The following is a 17487-nucleotide window of genomic DNA, read 5'->3' on the forward strand; positions in this document are numbered from 1 at the left end:
TATATTTGTCAACTTACTACAAGCAGTCAAACAAGCATAGCCCAGAAAACATCTTAAAGGTTACTGGGATGATAAGTGACTTAACTGGAGGTGGACACTGCAGTGGAAAGAACAGTATGTCAGCAACAGCGGAGATGCCATGACGAGCTTGGGCACACCGTGGACAAAACACGATTACGTAAACGCTGTGTGTTTGCTATACAAATGCAGCCTCAGGGAAAGATACTTATTAGTCCCTTCTTGCCAACTAAATTATTACCCAAGCCTACGGCTGTGCTACCCTGAACAAGCTCGATCCCATCTGATCTTGGAAGCTAAGCAGAGTCAGGCCTAGTTAGTACTTGGATGGGAGACCACCTAGGAAGATCAGGTGCCGTAGATGTAAAAAATAAAATAAAAAAATAAGGGATTGTAAGCTGAAAAGGTCCTTGCAATCTGTGAGGTCAGCAAACGGTTACCTTGCCTTAAAAAATAAATAAGTAAATAAACAAATAAATAAATGAATAAATAAATGCATGCATGCATGCTGTGGGGTCCTTCCTACTAGAATTTGTAGCACCAATATAGGTTAGAAATCAGACTGTTTGGATTTTAATTTGTAGCACTACCAGTAACACATTTGATCAAGTGGCTTTGAGCAAATCACAACCTCTCTGGGCTTTGGTTTTCTCCTTAGCAAAGTGAAGAAATTGGGTTTTGGAGGTCACAAACTTCAACATCTTCCAGGGACAAGAATATATGTTACCGAGAGTGAGGTAGCCATGAAGCCTGTAGGTCCTACAACAAAGTAGTTGATACAAAAAAATATATATGTCAAATGCCCCATGTTGGCTGAAGTAATCAATCCTATGTGTAGAGATGACTTTCAAGGTCACTTGCAGTTCTGATGTTTCATTGTGTGTGTGTGTGTGTGTGTGTGTGTGTGTGTGTGTGAATATATATGAATGACATCATTTTCCACACTTGGCCCCTTATTGCCTTGGCTTATTTTCCTATCTGCATATTTTCTTCTTTACTTTGGAGTGGAATGCTTGCACCAGCAAGCTCGGTTCTGTATCAGACAGAAGAAAGCTGATCAGGGTGAGTTTAAAGTCAGTGCTAATGCATCATGAAATACTTTTTTTCTGAAAGAAAATTTATCCTTAGGTCTGTCATAATGACTAACTTAATTTGAACGGCTGTTTTTGTCTCTCTTTATATCATTGTGCCAGTTGGTTTAACCCACAATAGCTAACAAAAGTTTTCTTCTTCGTGATAATACTTGTGTGTTATATGTCTGTCCCTATTTCATCAAAATTGTTGATAAAATACCCCCAAAATTGTGGTAGTTATTGTGCCAACCTAAATTGCTAGAGCCAACCCTTTAGTTTCTTTACATATGATGTGTTTATTTTCACTAACAGGTAGCTTTTTAGCCTCATTTTCTTGTTGGTTAATCCAAAATAAATAATACTTTTCATTCCTAGAGCACTTTTTATAATGATTTCACATGTTTCCTGACTTAATCCTTTCAAACTCTGGTGGGCAGACAGAATAAAACGAGGAAACTGTGGTTCAGAGAGGTACCCGCTTACAAATGTGGAGCTTCAAACCGGGTCCTGTCCCTAAAGATCCAGTGCCCCTCCATGTCACCACACTGAATCTTGTCACCATCAGGGGCTGGCTCCAAGCAAATCTCTGAAGAGGGAGCTTATTTTTGGTTCCCTGTCTCCATCTGTGCCTCCTTTTTTTATGCCTCTTCACTCCCCCACCTTCTCAGCTGTGCTCATGCGTTCATTGCTTTGTATGAGGCATTTTTTAGGACATGGCAAACAGCCCGGCGCCCTCGTGGTGCTGCCCTCTCACTTCAGGTCCAGCACTATGATGCATCCTTTGCCCTCAGCAAAGCTTATCCAAGCTGCACTACATTTCTTCACGAAGACTAGTTAGCTATGCAAACAGTGCTCTTTCACTCATTCATTTTATTTTAGAGCCTTAATATGTCAGACCCGAGGCTGGGCAATGATAGAGGAAGAAAGACAGTTCTAACTCTGCAGGAGCCTTAGCCAACCAAGGAAAATGAACATGCTTATCCATAACTGTGGATGATGACCTTGGCACCACAGCCTGTAAGGTGCAGGAGGCACAGAAGAGAGAAAGGCAATTTTTTTCCAGGGCAGTTGGAAGGATATGGAAAGTGTCACTGAGGAGCTGATTGAAGCTGAGCCCTGAAGAACACGTCTACCGTGAGGCAAGAGGCATCCTCTCAATGGGACTAGCATGAAATAAGGCTCTAGTGGTAGAAATGATTTTCCATTCCATGTTCAGATAAGACTAATATTTTAACATATAGTCTTAAAAGGTTTTACCTAAAAGAGTGAGTAATAAGGGAATTTCATGAACTGTGGCAGAGTAGGTGTGGAATTATTTTAAGTGAGGAGTTTTATGACATCACTTGAATACCATCTCCAAGGTGGCTTCCTCTTATTCCAACCAGAGGGTCTGGATCCCAGTGCTCTTTGGAATGAACTTTAGGATGCTTTTTAGATTGCTGCTGCATCATGGTTTCTCTTTCCAAGTTTTCACAGGGCATGCCAGTGTTCATTTGTACCGATGCATTTACGAAAGTTGCAAAAAATTGTTGGTGTTGATGGACCTTCCTTGTGCTTTATTTAAAAGAGAGATCCTTTTATTTGCCTGCTTCAATTTTTTTTCCATCAACAGCCTGATATTCCATGCCTCCGGGTATATACTGTTCCATTTCATAACATTTAATGAATGTTAGAACTGGCTCTACAAATGCATTGCCTTAATCTTGTTGCCTGCAGTGAGATGCTTTTAATATTTTCTCCACATGTGAACTCTGTTTTCTTTAGCTTTTTTTTTTTTTTTTAAATTTCCATGTGGTTAATCTCCTTCTACCGAAAGGAGCCAAGATATTTATAGATTTTTTTTTCCTTCCACTCTATCTTCAGTAATTTGCTTTTCACATTCAGTGAACACATTCATCACAATAAATGGTCTTTTCCCTATTTGTATTGACTTGCGTTTATATAACCCAGAGTCCCTTTTTATGTTGTTATTAATGTCCATGGTAATTTTTAGTAGCTTGAGAAGCTGGGTATTAGAGCTGGCACAGAAATTCAAGTTGCCCTATTAGATCAAATGATTCATGTCATGATTCCTGCTTTCAAGTTTTATCATTAAGTTAAAACCAAAGTCAGGTGTTGTTTTGTTTTTGTTTTTTTTTTTTTTTTCTTAATTGACTCAATATAAAATGAGAGTATTAAATAAGAGTCTATAACTTATTCATTTCATTCAAATATTCTTGACTTGATAGCCCTTTTATGCACCAAAGATGTAAAATATTACCATTACCAGTGTTGAATATTTTCATAATCAAAACCTGGATTTTACAAACTTTATAGTCCTCAGTAGATATAAGTAGGGGGTTGAGTTATGAGTAGTTAACATTGATCATACTTAGATGCTATGGCTTTTTGCCAGCTCAATTTATTTTAATAGAGGCTAGAATGATGTAGTTTTAAATTTCTTATATTCTTTTTATGTTTCACTTATATTCTTTTACTAGTAGGCAATTTTTTTCTCACCTATGCATTTTGCCAGTTTGCAGAACTTATAATTGAACTTATAATATAAACTTGCTATTTATATTACTTATTGCTTTTATAGTTTGTGCAGATTTCTCAAAAAACATCTTTCAAAACAGCTCTATGATTCTGAGAATCGACTGGACCCATTCTGCTCTAAGACAGAGTCCTGCACTTTCCTATTACTAAACATTCTGACTGTTCAGTAACCTCTTCGGATATTAATGGCCTTTCTATGATTCCAGTTGTATATTCTTTTTCATTTCTTAACTTGAATACTGTGACATTTGGGGAGAACTTAAATTTTGTTTCAAAACCCTACCTCTTTGTTACATTTTTCTATAGTAAATTCTCTGTGTTAGAAATGCTGAAAATATTTCTTTTTGATTATTCCAGTTCCCAATTCAATTTATTACTTTTTATAGATTTTTTTTTGGTATATCCAATGTAATTTTAAATAATCAGTTAATTTTTATTTTTAGGATTCCATCATCTCTACTACTATATTTCATTAAATTATGGATCTGTATGCCTAGTTTTTTCTTATTAACCTCTTAAAGACCTCTATGCATCCCGTTAAGCCTGGGCTCATATAAACTGCATACTAGGTAGGTAGCAATGAGACTGATTTTAATTTTGAAAATCAAGAATACACATTCAAATTATATCCATCTTTTTGAAGGATGATAAATATTAAGAAATATTAACATGCACTCACCTTAAATTAAACAGTGTTTCCATTGTTCGAGGCTTTTTTTGGCAGCATTTTCTTTGTCTTCAAACAGGAAAATGTCAAAACTTGATAACCACATCTCAGTGTGTATGTCCATATATAGTATTAACTAGTGTCATCACTTGCTTCCAAATGCCTTTTGGCTATTTCAAAACTCAAATCTATCCTTAAAGGAAGAAATTCATTACCAGCGAGAATATGCCAAAGAATGGGCTGAATGAGGCCCACAGAGCTGGTGGGAAGATTAGGACCGAAGAACTAGGATCAGGAATTTGGCAGGTAACTTGGGAGTAGAGGACACACAGAGGAGGTCACACTGTAAAACAATATGGTTTAGGATGGCCCTAGTAGCATGGCCACTGTTAGACTTTTACTTCCACTGGTACCAACTGACCGTTGAGTATTATATCACTTCCTTTAGATCCAACAGCCCCAGGTGGGAGTGTTGGTGCAAGTTGAACTTGTGTGCCCTGCACCAGTCACTGTTTCCCACCCAAATTCACATAACAGATTTCCCCACAAGTGTCCGTTACAAATTTGTTTCCATTAAACGTTAATACTATAGATGCATCATTGGATTATTTTAGTTAAAATGAGCGTGAATTGCTTTTGTTATTAAAAAAGTAGAAGGCAGTATTATTATGAGAAAGAAACATGTTTTTACTTACAGTTCCAGGCACAGAGGTGGCACCTGTGCCATGATATGGAGGAGACCTGCAAGGGGGCTGCTGTACCCCTAGTTCACTGCTCCTCAATCTTCCACAGGGAGGCTAAAACCTTGAACTTTAAAAATTCCACTTGGTGCAATACCTTGTACACTGTGTGAGTTGGTGGGAGAAATCAGGTAAGAAGTGTGAGTTTAGGGAAACGGGGGAAACATTTTTCTGCATTTTCTTCTCAAAAGAGAAGGAGGAATAAGGTGAGGGAAAAAATAAATTACTAAATATAAATTATCACCTTAGGATAATTGGTGATTAAATGCTGGTGCATCTTTTCATTCTATCAGGTCATTTTTTAATGGGCTGTTTTCGAAATAGTGCTTTTTTCATTTGCCTATTCACTTCCATTTTCCTGTTAATGTCCCTTTACAGGAGAGGGGCAACTCTACCCTGGCGAATGATCAAATGTTATAAGCTCATTAAATTTCTTGTCATTTCTTGCAGTATGTGGGAAAGTGGTGTTTGCAGCCCAGTTTTGCCGTGTAGAACCTGTCTTCTGTGAGAGCACCTGAAGCTCCTGTTTGATAATTAGTTTCCGGCCTAGTCAGAGCTTAGGAACTGTATAAACAAACCGTCAGTGCTTGTGACGAGCAGAGCCCTGTGAGCTGCTGATAGCTAACTGCTGCAGATGGCATTCTGAGATGCTTCTGGAAGTATTTCTCAACTTATCTCAGAGCAGGAGTTCTTAAACTTCAGCGTGCATTAGAATCACCTGGAGAGCCTGTTAAACCACAGATTTCTGGGCTCCACTTTGGAGAGGGTGATTCAGTGTGAGATGTAGCCTGAGAATTTGCATGTCTAACAAGTTCCCAGGTGATGCTGATGCCGATGCGATGCTGCTGGTCTTGAAAGCTGCTGTGATTTTTAGCTGCAACAGGTATATAAACACCCTAAGTAAAACAGAGAGACCAGTGCAGTGAAATATTGGATTTGCTAAATATCACAGAGTGCAGAGAATTATGTGAGGAGTTTGGAAACTATTTCAGGTAAGTGTACATAATTCTTGCCACCTAGAATCTCAATATTAACTCTTAGACTGTGGTTTTGTTTCCCAAGTAATTTGAATAATCCCGCAGATAATGTTATTTAACACAATTCGTCTCTCTTTTGTATAAAATAATGTAATAATTTCTTCAATATAAAAATGAAATATTTCACACAAGTAGCAATTGGCTACTTTTCAGGTTTTTTCCCCCTACAAAATAAATTTGAGAGTTATTTTAAATTAGAAAAGACGTGGGCTTCAAATAAACTTTGCAAATATGTTACAATAACAAAAATTATTTTACTGTTGAAATCCATTTGTAAAAGCAGACTTTGTTTATATTTTTGGTCTTGCATTCTATAAATAGTTGCTTTTATTAATATTATACACTTCAGGGGCCTCTAGACCAGACAGAGTTTATGATTATTGTTTTAGACCATAATCTGAGTTTGTCTTAGGGAGTCAAAGAACTTTGGGCTGATAGCTCTGTCATTTAGGCAAATTATTTATCCTATGTGATGAACAAATCTTTGACTTGTTGACCTCTATTATATATATGTTTTCTATTTCTTTACCTTGTGTTCATTTCCTTTACTACGTTTCTTTGAGTTGAATTTGCTATTTTTCTTTAAACTTTTTGAGATGAAAGTTTAGATTATGGATTAGCAGGATTCTATCTTTTCTAATGTATGCATATGTCTATAAATTTTTCTTTAAGCACAGCTTTAGTAGCCTGCAATAATTTTTGATGTATATTATTTTTATTATGCCACTTTGAAATGTATTCTAATTTCTAGTGTGATTTTTGTTGGGTTTATGAGTTATTTAGAAGTATATTTCTTAATTTGTAAGCATATGGGGGTTATTTAATGTCTTCTTTATCTTTAAAATATAAAAGATTTATTGGGAGGACTAAATTAATGTAAACAAAATGCTTATCACAATGTCTGGCAAGTCGATTTTTAATAAATGGTAGCTATTGCTATTATTATTATTTTTGTATGGTCCAAGTGTCCAAGGTAGAAAATTTAGATAGCTTGCTTTTCTATACAATAGGTTGGGTTGGCAAAAAAAAAAAAAAAAAAAAAAAAAAAAAAACTAATTTCTATCCACAACATATCTAAAGTACCCACAATGTTTGTACTTTACAGATTTACCCTGAGGAAATTTTCTGACTGGTGGATTTACTTATTCTTTTTCAGAGTTCACGTTCCTGGTGATGTTATTATGTAGCAAAGGCCATAAGAAAGTCTGATTCTAATTTTCATTTAAGTGACTTTATATCCTAGAATCTAAGAAAAACATATTTACTTTTGAAAAATTAAGATACATCTAAATTCTGTGTATATATAAGTTAGTATTATTTTAACAAAACTTTGATAATGTGTCTTAACATTTGTTGATGTCTTGTAATTGAGGAAACATCATGTGTTGTTGTTAGTTTTGACCTACCAAATTGACCTAATTACTCTCAAGTGGGTGGTAGTCTGTAGTTTGGAAAATGCTGACTTACACATATCATAATTTATTTCCCGAGGCTGAAATAGGGTTCTATAAGCCAAGAAAGTAGATAAATGGTTACTAGACACGTATTCAACAATGTCTCACTACCAGAGTCACAGCGTTTGCTTGTCTTTGGCCTCTCTGCTTTCCTTCTGATAATTCTCTTCTACCACCTGCTGGCATTCTATGCCTCCTCCTGTTATAAGATCCCCAATATGGATATTATTCGGTAATTATAGTTTTAATTAATTCAAAGTGTTATGGTACGTTTACATAGTTCTGAGTAGTTTCAAACGCTTCCTCTCCAGGACTGTCTCATGTACAGTCTTCCCAGAGCCAGAGGATAATACACATTGGCTAGGGCAGGAATCTGTCCCAGTACCACTAACTATAAGCAAGGACTTTGCTCACTTAAACATTTTTGGGGAGATGTTTGATACAGTACCCCGTTTTCCCAAGGTTTTTAAATCAAGTTTTTCACCCAAATGTTAATTACCATTTGGAAAAAGAAATTACCCAGCTGATTCTAATGTGAATCTAGGGTTGAGCCACTTGGGAGGTTGATCTAGGAAATTTTATGTTTCTTTCTTGACTTTCTCAGCCAGCCTATGCCCTACATGTCTATGATAAGTAAAGCTGCTTTTTATTTCAATGTGAGAAATTGACATAAGTAGACCATTTTAATGTAGAACGAGGACAGCCGTTTTGGAGGAACAGCCTTGTGGGACTTATTCCTGAAAACTTTGGAACGTTTGGGCAAAAGGAAACCTTTGGACTGTGTATTTCAAACAACTGTTTTAAAGCTAACAGGACAATAGACATTTTGACTATGAGGCTGAAAATTAAAAATATTCCTTAGAATTAACACCAGCACGTATAGCTAAAGAATTACAGCTTTTTTGCACCGATAAAAATTCTTTCCGTGTTAATATTTCCCTACCCTTTCTCATAAAAACCCCTTGCCCTCACTCCCCAATCAACAGTATTTGAGTTTCTGCTTGAATCAATGCTTCCCTGATAGCCATTCTTTTTTTTATAATCTCAACTGCTTGTTGCCTCTCACTTTGGTCTTTTATTTTTAGGCTAATATGACCTTCAGAGATAGGGCTTAAATTGCAAAAACCCCTGGGAGTTCCTTAAAAACAAACAAAATTATCATATGAACCAGCAATTCTAGTTATATATCCAAACGAATTGAAAATAGGTGCTCAACAAAAACATGAATGTGATATTGTGATTTATAATAAGAAGTGTGTATTGGATTTTCATTCCCATTTGTGGCACAAAATTCCTAAAACCTTTAAAATTTCCTAAGTGATGAGAGCAATAAAAATGTCTTTTGCTTGTTAATGAGGTGACTATTGGAAAGCACCTAGGGATGACAGCTGGTTGCCAGGAGAACCAACCAGGTGATTAGAGGGTTAGAACCTCCAGGCTCAACCACTTGGCCTGCAGGGAGGTTGAACCAATCACCAGTGGCCACTGATTTAATCAACCCTGTCTATGTAATAAAACCTCCATTAAAAACTCAGCAGGAGAGGGCTTGGAGAGCTCCCAGATTGGTAAACATGGAGATTTGGGGCTTGTTCGTTTTGGGGGAGGCCATGGAAGCTCCTGCCCTGTGCCATACCTTGTCCTAGGCTTCTCTTCCATCTGGTTGTTCCTGAGTTATATCTTTTTATAAGAAACCAGTGATCTAGTAAGAAAAATGTTTCTCTGAATTCTGTGAGCTGCTCTAGCAATGTAAACCAACCCAAGGAGGGGTCACTGGAACCTCCGATCTGTAGTCAGTTGGTCAGAAGCACAGGTGGCATCCAAAGTGAGGGTGGCCGTGTTGTAGGATTGAACTCTTTACCTGTGGAATCTGACGCTATCTCTGGGTAGATAGTGTTGGAATTGAGGACGCCCAGCTGGTATTGGAGAATAGCTGGGTGGTAGAAGGAGAAACACCCCACACACTGGAATTGGGTGCAGCATCCTTATAAATGTTCATAACAGCATTATTCACATTAGCTAAAAGGTAGAAACACCTCAAATGTCTAATGAATAACTAAATAATGTTCCATACAATGGAATATTATTCATTCATACAAAAGAATGAAGTACTGATGCATGCCAACACATGGATAAAATTTGAAAACATGCTATATGAAAAAAACCAAACACGAAAGGTCACATATTGTATGATTTCATTTATATGAAATATCCAAAATAGGTAAACCTGTAACTACAGAAAACAAATTGTTGCCAGGGGCTGGGAGGAGGGGAGAATAGGAAGTGATTACTTAATGAGTACAGGTTTTCTTTTGGGATGATAAAAATGTTTTGAAGCTAGATATGTTAATGAAAAGAGTTTCTCCACTCAGTGCTAGCAGGGAGCCAAACACTAAACACCGAAAATTGCAGTGGAAAAAGACTAGCTATTTTATTATGAATGGCACCCCCCAGGACAATGGGAGACTAAAACTGAAACTCTCAGATGGCATGTAGGTTACAGATTACAGAAGGCAAAACCACAAGACACCATGGATTAAGGGTTTGGCGTTATGCTGGGAGCTGATTGTTTGGAGGTGGGGTAATGGTAATATATCATTTCTTCAGGTCTTGAGGACATGTCTGAGGTCTGTTCCTGTGACCCCCTGTCTGGTTTCATGTGAAAGTAAGCCAGGGACTGTTCCACCTTAGGGGTCAGGGGCTGAAACATAATTTAGGTAAAGATTTATCTTTAGTCTGCCAGAGGTCTGGATTTTGTTATCATTAGTTAGTTCTGGGCTACTGTTTCCTGCTACCTCGGGTGTTGCTGATTAGCGCAGAGGCTAGTTCTCAGCGTGTGTGTACAGAGAGATGATTTCTGTAGCTAGGATTTAAAGCTAAATTTAATCAAAGTCATAAGGACCCTCAGTCTCAGAGGTGATGTTTGCACAGCACTGTGAATGTACTAACAGTGACTGAATTATACATATTAAAATGCTTAATTTTAGGTTATGTGAATTTTACCTCAATTAAAAAAAACAAACAAACCAAAGTAAACAAAACAGTACTAAAAAAGCTGTATAAAAATTTCTTCGACCACAAGTGCAGTCTTTCACATTTACTACCAAGAAAACAAAAACAAAACCCCGGAAGAGGTAAATAATAGGTTAGGGAAGTATTTATCTAAAACTACTGAAGCTTTGGTTATAGGGTCTGTCATTTCCATGGTCACATTTTAAGTTAATTTTTTGGGCCTTTGCAATGTCTTTGAAACTAAGTTACTTCACCCATAAAACCTAATAGAGTGGAGAGTATTAATTGAGTTGATATGACAGAAGTCCTAGATTTTGTAAAAACTTATAAAGTAATATATTCTAACTTTAGTTTGTTCAGACTGCTCTTTCTACTCTTACTTTTAGGTAATATTTCCCTTTGGGTTATGGTGGTGAAGTGGCCATAGGCATTGTTAGTATCCAGTTTATGAGAGGTTGAATTGGACATATATTTAATTTGGGTTAGGTGTGAAACATGTTATATTTATAAGACTTAGACACTGCGATAGGCTGTATAATGGCCCACACTGATATCCAGGTCCTAATCCTTAGAACCTGTGAATGTTGTTTTACATGGCAAAGGAAACTAAAGATATGATGAAGAATCTTGTGATGGAGAGATTATCCTGGGTTATCTGGGTAGCTATTGAATGAATCAGAAGTACCCTTAAAAGGAGGCGGCAAAGGGCCCACTGAAGCAAGATACCACAGTGGCTTTGAAGATGAAGAAAGGTACCACAAGCCAAGGAAACAGACACTACCCTAGGGCATCTAGAAGGAGTGTGTGGTCCTGCTGACACCTTGATTTCAGCCCAGTGAAACTGATTTCTCATTTCTCATGTCCAGAACTGTAAGATAATAAGTACATGTTGTTTTAAGCCACCAAGTGCGTGGTAGTTTGTTCCAGCACCCATAGGAAACTAGTACAGATAAGAGAGCTAGTTATGCCGGTGTCGGAATGGCTTCTGGTTATATTCCTGCTGCCCACTGTGTCGATCCACCCAGCAGAGTAGACATATGAAAGGATAAAACCCAGGTTTTACTAAGATATGAATAAATCTAGCACCGGAAGCATGTATGTTGCAAGGCTTACAACACAGAGAACTAGAAATTATTCTGGAAAATGATTCCAATTTCCAGATTTATGAAATTATTTTATTGATTTCTATTCAAACTGGAATTTCTCTTCTATCAGCAACATATTCAATACGCCTCTTGCCAATTACAGATATACCATACATTTTTTTCTTTTCTGGTATAAGAAATGTGCAAAATAGAATTTTATCAAAATTTCCATGTAAGACCCAAAGCAATTGCCATACTACAAGGTATGTATGTATGTGTAAGTATCAAGTCACATTTTTATGTTTCCAGTGGATTGTATTGTTTCAGCATTTCAAAATCACCCTGTCCTGCTAAAATCCTGTGGTTCCCAATGAAATGGCACACCTATTGCCACCAATGCAGTAAAACAGCCAGAAGTGACCAAACTCATACGTTCACTAATAAATCAATGTATGCAGTATAAAAGTTGCTATATGAGTAAGTAATATGGATAATTATGTGGCTCAATACAACGTGGCATCACTTTAAAAATGTATTTGAATTGCTCTTGGGCTGGGGTTGCAAAACTGTGGCCCGAGGACCAAATCTTGCTTATTTGTGAATAAGTTTAATTGGAATGCAGTCATGCCCATTTATTTACATATTGTCCAGAGCTGTTTCAGTGCTATAAAAGCAGAGTTCTATAGTTGAGATGGACTGTAAGACCCCCCATGCCAAAACCATTTACTATCTGACCCTTTACTAAAGAATTTGCTGACTCCATGTATATGCCTTGATTTTGGATGAATTATGTCATAAGTTACATGCATGTTGTATATTAATTATGTATTATGTAAGTTATTGAGGGATTGTTTACTATACAAAAATATAAATATGAAAGAAGTATCCTTACAGGAAGCCAAAAACAAAATTTGAAAGATAAGGCTAGCAGAAACTTCAAAATATCAAGAATATCTCTTACTGTCTAGTTATATAAACTGAAAGCTATAATGTTCAAAATCATGAAGATAAGGGAAAGAATCTAGATAGCCAAGAATTATAGTTAATAAAAATGAAGACAAGTTGTAAAAAAGTTTATGAAACCAGGACCTTCTCAAGCAGGAAGTGAAAAAGCAGAAGGAAGATGAAAATGACAATAAAGAAAAACTCAGTTTGTACAGTCAACAGAAGGGCATGAAGGCCAGCAATGGCTGCATTATGACTAGGTCATTGATTTCAATAAAGAACTATCTTTTTGTGTGACTTATTTGAGCAACATTTCATTCAGCAACATTTAATGACTTTTTCCAGAATCATGATCTCATAATATTTACAGAGAACTAAACAGAACATACAGTGGATGAAAGATATGCTTCTTAATTAGACATTTTGAGAAAAAACCACTGTCACATGACAAGACAACCAAAGAGTATTCAGCTAAAATTATAGGGATAAAAGTATTCTAGAAATGTGTTTTTTCCTGGACTTCGTAGCATGATCCTTATCTTTTAAAAGTTTATAATTCGTTGTGATTCCTTTTTTCATTTTAAATATTTACTTCGTATCTTACATATATTTATAATAGTATAGAGTATTTTTAATCTATATTAAATATTTATATACACTTATATTCACTTCATTTTTATATAAGTACATATTTATACTTTAAATTTTATTCATTTTATATTTTATATTACTCAGGCTAAATATCTAGTTTTCTTTGTATTTTGTAAGTAGAAGATTCTCATTCACTGAATATGTGACCATTTTACATACCTAGTAAATTAAATGAGATGAAACTTGAGAGAATAAAATTAAATTTTAAAAATCCTCGGGCAACATCTAGCTTATAGTTCATTCAAGTAAATAGAAATTGCTTAAGCAGCTTTCAAAGCCTTGATAAAATATCAATATGATATAAAAGTGAGATTAGTTAATGTAAGTAGCAATTGGAATTAGATTTAACTTGTACATTTGGAATCAGAGGGAAAGCTCTTATAAGGACTTTTATTGCACTTAGTAAGAAATATAAGAAAGAAAAAGGAATTGCATTTTCCTATGTTTTTTTCTGAGGTGCATTGCATTGTAAGATCTTTGGGGAGCAAAAGACTAGATGAGTGATGGGAAAGGAGACTATAGAAGATTTAATTATTTCAAAATTGCACAGTTTTTTTTTTTTTTCCAACCAGGAATAACTACAGAGACTTTTATTAAAAAAAGAAAGAAAGAAACAGAAGTTACTTTTCCTAGGGAAAATGGCAATGAACATAACAAATAACTGTAATAAATAATTTTGTAACTTCATTTAGAGGTCCTCATTCTGAAGTGTTCTGGTTATATTTCGATTTCTATCTAACCCCTGATTTGCTGTTTAACTGGTTTCCCAAAGAATAGTCGCATTGGTGACCTCGGAGAGACTGCTTCTAGGCAAATCCAATGGCAGGATAGGCTATCACACTTCAGTGCTCAACATCAAAAATGTACATTCATTTGCAAAATTTGCTCAGATTTTACCAACATTAATCTTTCTTGCTTATCATTGATATCTACATAATAGTCTCAAATGCACAGAAGTTAGAGATACAGAGATCCTCAAGGACCATCTCTTTTCAACTCCTTTATTTTATAGGTGAGAAAAGAGGCCCAGAGAAGTGAAGGCTCCTTCCGAAGCTCTAGCCTCTGTTTGTAGAGGTGGAACCAGAAGGACATCCTGTGACATTTTCCATTGCACTTTCTTGCTTATTGCCTCTTATGAGCTGGTCTTTAACATTGATTTAGAATCATTACACTTTACATCACACTCACAAAGCATAACTTCAGGCAGTTTGATGAGCCAGCCTATTATAAAACATATGAGAAAAATCATCCACTAGCCTCTCAGATGTTTCTCCAAACAATTTTCATTAGAGGCAAATAAAATAAAACAGGCTTTAACTTTTTAAAATAAAGATTTTGTGATTTATTGGATTTAATTCTTGTTTTTATTTTAGCCTCACTTTGATATGGTTCATGAACTATAATGGCAGAACTGAAGTCACTTTTAAAAGGGAAAATTTCAAAACAGCCTCGTCAAGATATAGTTTACATACATTTAACTTTATTTAAAATGTGTAGTTCACTGTTTTTAGTATATTCACAGTTGAGCAAATATCACCAAAATCTAATTTTAGAACATTTTCATCACCCCCAAAAGAAATCCCATATCAATTAGCATTCATTCTCCCTTCCTGACCATTTCCCTTCCCCCGACTCTAAGCAAACACCAATAAAATTTCTGTCTGTGTAGATTTGTCTGTTCTAGACATTTCATACAAATGGAATCTTACCACGTGTGGTCTTTTATTACTGCCTCTGGTTTCTTTCACTTAGCATAACGCTTTCAAGGTTCATCCAGGTTTTAGCATATATAAATACATCATACTCTTTTATGGTTAAGTAATATTCCATTGTATGTATATGTCACATTTTATTCATTAATCAGTTGATAAATAGTGGTTTTTATTTTTGGCGATTATGAATAATGCTATGAACATTGTAAACAAGTTTGTGTGGCATATGTTTTCATTTTTCTTGAGTATAAACTAGAAGTGAAGTTGCTGGATCATATAGTAACTGTATGTTTAATACTTTAAGGAACTGCCATATTGTTTTCCAAAGTGACTGTACTATTTTTAATCTCTCTAGTGGTATATGAAGTTTCCAATTTCTCTACATCTTGTAAAAGACAAATTTTACAGTTCTAATAAGCAAAATTTCAATTATTTATTGAGCATCTCTTGTTCAAGGTACTGTAGTTTGTCAATACTATCAATTTATTTGTGGAAAAAATTAAAGGCTTTCTAAAGGGGATTTTTTCCTGAAGGGGATTATATCAGTCATTGTCCATTGAGGAGACAGAAATCATACCAGTAATTTGAACAGGGAAATTTTTAAAAATTAAATTTATTGGGGTAGCATTGGTTAATAACATAATTTTCAAATGTACAGGATTCTAATTTGGTATCTATGTTACCCAAAGTCTAGTCTCTTTCTGTTACCATACATTTGATCCTCTTTGTGTACTTTGCCTTCTTCACCCCATCCTCTTTTCTCTCTGGTAAACACCATTCTGTTGTCTGTATATATGAGTTTGTTTTTATTTGTTTTGTTAGTTTGCTATTTTTTGTTTTATATTCTACATGTGAGTGAAATCATATCATTCTAATTTTCCCAACACCACTTATTGAAGAGACTTTTCTTTCTTCATTGTGTATTCTTAGCTCATTTGTTGAGAATTAGTTGTCCATGTATGTGTGGTTTATTCTGAGGCTCTCAATTATTGTACAGGGAAAATATAAAGAATTATTAACTAGTAAAATGTGATTAATTACAAAAGGGGTAAATTAAAGAACACAGGAATAGCAATTGTAGGGAGCAGCTACTATATCTAGGGGTGAAGAAAAATATTCAAGGAAGGAATATAAATTTGGAAAAGTGTCACCCTATCCTTATAGCCGAGATCCAGACCTGTGGGAGAGAGAGAGAGGCTGTGGCCCACTGGATAGATAGTGAAGTTCCTTGAGGTGCTGTAGGCCAGGGCTAGTGAGTTTTTTGCTGGGGTGCTAGTGGGCCAGGACTGAATAAGAAAGTGCCTGCTAGGATCTGGCGAAGGCTGCTAGGTGGTGGCTGTCACTGAGTCTCCCATGTAACACTGGCAAACAAGCTACTTACTACAGTGACAGTGAAACACATTTGGAAGTCCTCACAGGGAGCTATTGAAACTCACTGGAGGGTGCCTTTGGGTCTTCATCACACCACAGGTGGCATGCCATGGGAGCAAGAAGAACCAGGAAGAATGAAGAAGGGGTGATTTTTTTTATTCTGCTATACCTTGTAGTATCCCTCCTATATCTATGAACAAAACATAACATGGCAACGGCTAGCAAAGGCACAGTGTTACAGAGTTCCTGTTAGGGCAAAAAGAGTGGATTTGGAGTTGAGAGGCAATAAATCAATAAATGGCAGTCAACTCTTTTGGCTACTTAGCTTTCACAAACATCCTTTTACACAGGAGAGCTTTTGTACAACACAAAGGCAACTCTATTCTTCAAGGTGTCTGGAAGTTCTCACCCCTTACCCTAAAGGAAGAGACACATAGTTTCAACAGTCAATTATATCCTCAGCTGGTTATATTCTTCAAATTTAGTCACCGTGCCATTGAGTATGCTCTTACTTAAAGGCTAAATTTCAGAGTTTATATTAAACAACTTATACATAAAATAATAAAAGGAATGAGAGAAAAAAGAAAATAGTACATACAAATATACACATAACATGCAAAGAGAAAATATATAAAACTACTCTACTTCTTATTTCTGTAATTAATCAAGAGGCGGCTGTAGTTAATATTGATGGCATCCTCCTCCTCCTCCTCCTCCTCCTCCTACTCCTACTGTCTATTCTGTATTTACATTACCCTTAGAGTCTGTAACTGGTGAAGTGACCCAAACATTCATTTCCAAGGGCCTGCGTTCTCAATAGTCCTGCCTTTTTAAAAAAATTATTGTTTTCCGTTGACCTTTATTATTGATGCCCCCAGAGGATTCCCCTGCATTCCAGATATTGTGTGGCAGCACCCCAATTTCCCCTTGGTAACCAGAATCATTCCAGCCAATATTGTTACTATATTTTTCTCTCTGTTGTTCAGCAGCATAAGGAATTAAAAATGGCCTGGTGGTATTCTTATCCTACAATTCAGTGGAATCATTCTCATGTCCCTTGTTGGAAGCATGGCCTCCTTAAGAACCTAGACCTCCAAATAACCAGAGGTCAAAGTTGCTAGGAAGGGAAGCAAAAAATCTACAAATCATCATTTATATAGTGAGAGGAGCCACTTTTTTTTCCACTC

At 36.0% G+C, this 17487-nt stretch overlaps 1 pseudogene; it reads left to right on the plus strand.

Annotated features, from left to right (window-relative positions):
* Positions 1 to 263: 263 nt before the first annotated feature.
* LOC118607411 lies at positions 264 to 382 on the plus strand (annotated as a pseudogene).
* Positions 383 to 17487: the final 17105 nt, after the last annotated feature.

This window comes from Rousettus aegyptiacus, unplaced genomic scaffold (genome assembly GCF_014176215.1).
Source record: "Rousettus aegyptiacus isolate mRouAeg1 unplaced genomic scaffold, mRouAeg1.p scaffold_m13_p_8, whole genome shotgun sequence".
Classification (NCBI taxonomy): domain Eukaryota; kingdom Metazoa; phylum Chordata; class Mammalia; order Chiroptera; family Pteropodidae; genus Rousettus; species Rousettus aegyptiacus.